General features: G+C 46.3%; 1 protein-coding gene across 1 annotated transcript in view; it reads right to left on the bottom strand.

Moving 5' to 3' along the window:
- The window catches only part of LANCL1 (LanC lantibiotic synthetase component C-like 1 (bacterial)), a 17,102-nt gene that overhangs the window by 10,672 nt on the left and 167 nt on the right, over nt 1–6,263 (bottom strand). The window lies entirely within an intron of this gene.

Here is a 6,263-nt window from a genome sequence, read left to right as displayed (position 1 = left end):
CCTGCTGAAGCTAATAACCTTGTCCTCTCTCTAAGCAGTTCAGTGTTAGTATTTCCAGAGAGAGCTCAGATGTACGGTGCCATCACTCAAGGCTATAAGGAAGCCCTCTTTTAAAGGGAACCCTCCTCTTCCAGCTAGCAAATGTCAAGTGACTCTCCTTGATTTAGTTAGTGCCTAGCACAGCTTCTAGACTTTAACAGGCCTGAGAGCTGCCTGAGCACAACTTGCACTCTTGACTTATCTGCTTTAATATACAATGTTTTGCTAAGTAGCTTCTATTCCCACTGCCATCACACAACCCTAATTATGTACGTAACTACCATGCTAAGACCACTGCTAGGACTGAATACTTAAGAAAGTAAATGTCTCAGCATTGTCTTCCTCTGAATTATTTGCCTCTCCTCTTTTAAAACATTTCTCACCCCCTTTCCTCCCAGGCCCAAACATCTTTGGAAAAGACTCCAAAAAAAAACACTGACCTATATTAAAGGATGGAAGGGATGAGTTGCTTCCTCAAATAATACATTTTTGCTTTCTCTTTAAAATTCAAAGACCTTACAAACTGCATCAAAAGCCAATTTTCTCAACTCATCCCTCAAGGAATTCACACTCCCAAGTTGATCAGAAGGGCACAATGCAGTGCTGCCTTCAGCCTGCTGCTTGCTCTGTTACTATCTGAGCCCAAAAGTAGGGAAGGCCAGCAGAGGAGGGCAGGCCCATGGATAAAGAGGCAATGTTTACAGCTGTATGTAGAGGCATACAAAATGTAGTCACCTGGGTGGGAAATATCCCGTATTGACCTGTGTGCCAAGATGTAGGCAGTGTATTTGAGAGGCACTACAGTCTAGAGACGAGAGTTTCCACCTGATGAACTTGGCTCAGCTAGGCCGTGTTGCTCTGCACAAGCTACTCCACAACTGTGCCTCATTCCCTCTCCAGTAACACCTTCCTCACGTCAGCTGACCAGGTAGGGTTTGCCGACTGACCGGTCTTTGTTTGGTGTACTTTAAGTGCTATACAAACATGGCATGATCAGTCAAATGGGCCTAGGTAAGCAGTGGATCTGCTCCATTTCTGTGTGCCCTGGAGGTCTGTGTTCGGTGTCCCAGTTGGAAACGTCACCTATTTTTGTGACTTCTGAGACTCCTGATTGTTTCCAGCACAACTGCCATGCAGTGGCTGCCTGTGGCCTGCTAACGCCACAGATGCATAGGCTTTGCTCTGTTTATTGGTTACTATTGGACCTTCTCTGTAGTTTCTCCAAAGTTTTTTGCTCCTTGCTGTGCAAGACCTGCTGCATAGCCACATGTGATGGAGAGTGCATCAGACATCACTTGATGGTGCAGGACTGCAGTGTACACATGTGCTACTGACAGCATATCCTTTAGAAGGGCTCTGATGACTGAAACTGCCATCTCTAGTGTGCAGGAAACCAATAAACTGGAGTGTTAATGCCAGAGATGCTTGCTCACTGCAGGGAATCAGGAGGCAAAAATCAATTCTGCACATCTCTCACAAGGCCTGTTGATTTAACACCTTCAGTAGGACAGTAAACAGCATCTTTCTCCTCTGGCCATCCTGTATGAGCAATATTGTAGATGCACAGGGGTGCTTTGCATTAGAGATTTCTTTTGAGTGGGAGAGAGAAGGAGACTTAAATGTACATAGTAGAAATTGAATTGTTTGCATCAGCTGTGCCAGTTGGCTAGTGCTGATGGCCCTGACTTTAGCAACCATTGCTTTCAACAGAGTGGACCGCTGGAGATACCAGTAAAGTTCTTGCTCAAGAGCTAAAGCACTGCAGCAAGCTGAAAGAATATCCCATCCGTATGACCATTCTCTTGATCAAAGAGAAGTAAAGCTGTGCCTCAACTTCCCTGCAAGTTTAGACTGGTTCTTTACGTTGGATTGCACTACCATTGCAAACAGTTCTGCTGGTGGGAGAACAGCAGCAGTAAGACAAAGCTTCCCCTTCACACTGAACAGAGTGGGTAAAAGTAGAGGAAGCGCTGCTCAGTGTCGCTCCATGGCAGTCCCCTTGCTGACAGCACCAGCAGGGATGCCCATGAGACTGTTCTGAACATGCCTCCTTGTCCACCAGGAGCTGAGCTGCAATGTGGTCCTTTCACAAAGGACGCTAAGTTGACATAAGAGGAGATTTCTTGACCTAATTTGGACCGGTTCCAAACCTGCCATCTACACTAATAAAGAGCGCAGACATCTTGCGCTGACCTAGGGAAGTCAGCCAGCACCCTCAAAGCAGGATGTCAAACACAGAGGGAAGAAGTGGAAACTTCTCTCTGCACATAGTGATGAAGTCTAATGGTTTCTAGTAAGCAACCTGATGTCATTTTAATGAGTCAGGCACGGAGTAAAAGTTACAGAGGGCGTGGCGTTTACAGCCCAGCTCAAATGGTAATAAAGCTTCTGGTGCAGATGCATGGGATGTTATCTTGCGCTTATAAATACATGCTAAAGCCATGCTGAATGGGACAATGAGACATCTTCTTTGGAGGGCTGTATCATCCCATGTTCAGAACAGTCTGGGGAGCTACAGGTGCATTTTACTACAGCTTGCAGCTTGCCTTCCTAGTCCATTGCAGGACATGGGGCATTTCTCAGGATGCCTCATCTTCTCCAGCCTTAAAACCCGGGTAACAAAGCTTCTTTTGTAAAACTGCCCTCCTCCCCACCAAAAAACAGCCCCAAACAAAAAACCAGCCCAGCACAAACAAAAACTATCTATTACCCCATCACAGAATCCTAGAACAGGTTAGGTTAGAAGGGATCCGTGAAGCTGATCTGATCCAAACCTCTGAAAGTAAGGCAAATTTAAGATGGATGTCCCATTGCTCTGAGACTTGTCCAGTGAAAAACTATCTCCAAGAACAGAGATTCCACAAAAACTACCCACTAAGCACTTGCCAGAATGTGTTTTTTGTGGGTGACACAAGGCACTCTGTTCCCTCTCATCAAATGCAGCCTCACTGCCTCTTACATTCTGTAGGGATTATCCGAGGATTTCTGTTTTTCTGAACAGAACTCTCTTAAAGAGATGCAAGTTCTCTGGGTTCTGAGGTTAAAACTAAGATTGCACTAAAGTGAATGAGAGGTGTTTTTCCAGAACCTTTCCAGAACTGGTACAGTCAGAATTTGTATCCATTCTTACATAGCTTCTCTTTCATCTGGCATGTCTTTTGAAGAGTTCTTTCAAAAGGCAGCTCAGCCCTGCTCCTCAACTCCACTCCCCAACAGGCCGGCCAAGAGCTGTGGGTGGGGCAGGCCAGCTGGACTCACCAGTCTGTTTCAGAGGGCCTCGAGCTCTGAAAGCCTGAATTCTGTGACGTTGCTACAGAAGGGAATGCGCACATGGGAAACAAATGCCAAAGGCACTGCTGTATTGTGGAGGAAGGGGAATCTCTCCCTTATATACCGTTCCAGGTAGCACATCACCTCTTCATCTTGGAAGGACACAACAGTCCAGGCAGGCACCAGACTCGGGAGCTTCCTAGCTTCTGCAGTCAGCTAAGAGGTGGCAGGAGTGAAGTCAGTCTCCTTCCATTCCCTTTCCATCGTCTATACTCCCAGTCGAGGCAGTCTTTGGAGCAAGGCCTCTCGCACTATGAGAAATACCAACACACATGTACGTACTCTTCGGCATCCTCATGCTAATCTATTTGAAAATGGATGAGGCAGTTGTACTTCTGCCAGCATTTGAACTGCTTCCGATTCAGAATTAGCTTATGGCAGTTTACCTACCCTCAGTCAACACTTTGATACCAATGAAACAGATTAAGGCCACAAAAGCTCTTACAGCACTCTAGCTAAACTGATTAAAACACAAAACAGAACACAACAGCCGAGGCTGGTTTATACCCAGGCACGTAGCAGGTGTTGCCTACGGGGCCCTGATCTCTATGGGGAACTGAACATCACTGTAACAAGTCGATTCAAATGTCTTTTGAGGGCATTCAGCTATACACTGGATAATCTTGATCCAAAGTGTGTTTTGACTGCCTCTGAGCTGAAAATATAAGTACTTCCCTCCCTGTGCTCCAACTTCATGTACCAAGAAGCCATGGCTTCCCTGGCACAAATGCAGGCCGGGGGAACAGGGCTCTGTCAAGTGTGTTGGGAAAGAAACAGGCACCAAAGTAAAATGCCAGCATATGCTGTGTATTACTGGGTATGATGTAGTACACTCAAGTATGTTACATTTCACGCAGAGTTTGCGCCGAGAGCCACATTTCAAATCTCTCTTATTAGCGGCCACAAAAGTGTGGGTTGATTTTCACACTGCTGGGCAATGATTTACATGAGAAGATACTCAACAAGCCTTTTCTAGATAAGCAATTACAGGAAAAAGCTGCTGTCTTGGCCCAATTAATTTTGTCTCTGGAAACCAGCGCTGAATAAATTAATATAGCTAGGATTAGAAAAGAAGGGCGGGTGACAAAGATACAGTGTAGTATCTGCAAACTTCATTTCGCTGGCTGTGACTGCAGGAAATCTGTCTGTGCGTTTTTTCTCATCATATTAGCCAAGGTGAGAAGGTTGTGTGCCCAATGAGGAATGGTTCCTGGGAGGAAAAGAGAAGAATCCCTCTTGAAAAACTCCCTTCCAAATAAAAATGAGATGAAATCCTACTACAGCTCTCACGCACTGTTTCACAACTGCAGTCGCTTTCCAACATGAAGCTCCTTAAGGCCACCCTAAGGAAGGGAATCTGTTCTCTGGGGAAAGCTGTTTACCTTCCCCCTGCAGACTTTCAGAGTACTCCTAACATCAGTTGACTGTCCTCCTGCGTTATCTCCTGAATTTTTCTGGCCAGAAGTAGACTCTACCGTCATGCCAAGTAGCACCCTCATGACTGAAGACTATCTTTACGTATGGAGTGATTTTCATCTGAGGGGACCTCAGAGCAGGGTCACACAGACTGGAAAGACTGAACCTGTTTCTCAAGGTGAAGTCAGCCAGCACTGAACAAAAATGTATAAATTCACAGGCAGCAGCAGCAGAGTGCTGCCAGGCAGCAACTGATGAAATCAATGTTCTCCCACACTGGAATTTAATACTGGCATCCTAGCATTTCTTATGAACTGCTCTAGAATGTTCTCAGTGCATGTCTACCTTACTAAAATTTTTAAGCAGGCATTTCTAGCATTGCTGTCATCAAGCTGCAACGTTAGTGGAGGACCAACACAATGAACACTATTCTCCCAGGCAAACTTGTTTCCATCAAGTTCCATAGCATCCAAGCACAAGCCAGCCACACCCAGATTATAATGTAGAAAGTTGCCATTTACCATTGCAGTGTATTGCCAAAAAAAAAAAAAAAAAAAAAGCAGCAGCAAAAAATCCTGCAGCAAGCATGACATTAACTGCAACTATGCCAGGGTCCCTCCCTAGAGCCTGGCACAGTGCAGAAGGCAGGGAAGCTGACAAAGCACACAGCAGTAGCCAAGGATGAGGCAGCAGCGAAAGGTGTGTCCTCCCTGGCTCCAGTGAGTAAGAATAGGGAGGGGAAGGCAAGGCATGCTCCCAAGGAAGGAAAAACAGGTTGAAAATGCAGAACAAGAGCCAGACAAGCTCCTGGAAGCTTTGCACACAAGAGTTAGTGTGAGGAAGGCTTCCATCCTTCGTTATACTCACATTTGCATCTCTGCTCCTTCCAGCAGGTACTGGAGCAGAACTAGCCCTGGCTAAGTGGAGGGGCACTACCTGGGGAACAGGAATGGAGCAACCTGCCAATCAGACAATGTCAGAAGATAAAATTCAGCCCAAACAGAAAAGACGGACATTATCTCCAGCCATAAGCTCATCGCTGCCGTATGCGAGGACTCCTTGCAGGTAAATTACCTACCACGCGCATCTGCCTACTTCACGGAGATTGGTTTACGTGTCACCATCGCCACTGTGGCCAGATTTGGAGCCGGTCCCTTCGAAGGCTCCCATGTTTGCCCTCAAGCAGGTGCTGACTTTCTCTGTTGCGTAAGTCTGGCACTATTAACCAAGAAAAGACCCAATCCTGCCCTGCAACACTACAGTCTTCCCTCTACAGCTTGAAACCTGCTCCAAAAACAGGGCACCCTGAGAAAGACAGCCCCTTGTTTCAAGAGATTAAAACATGCAGAAGAAGCACTGTTCTTGACACATGTCTACTGTCATCATTCAAACAGCCAAAAAAAACCCCAGTCTGCCTTGGCCTGACCTAGAGGTCCGCTCTGGAGAGCTCCTGCTCCATCCGATCCAGTTGGTCACCC

This window comes from Phaethon lepturus, unplaced genomic scaffold, assembly GCF_000687285.1.
Source record: "Phaethon lepturus isolate BGI_N335 unplaced genomic scaffold, ASM68728v1 scaffold9452, whole genome shotgun sequence".
Classification (NCBI taxonomy): Eukaryota; Metazoa; Chordata; class Aves; order Phaethontiformes; family Phaethontidae; genus Phaethon; species Phaethon lepturus.
This window is presented reverse-complemented; position numbering and strand designations above follow the sequence as displayed.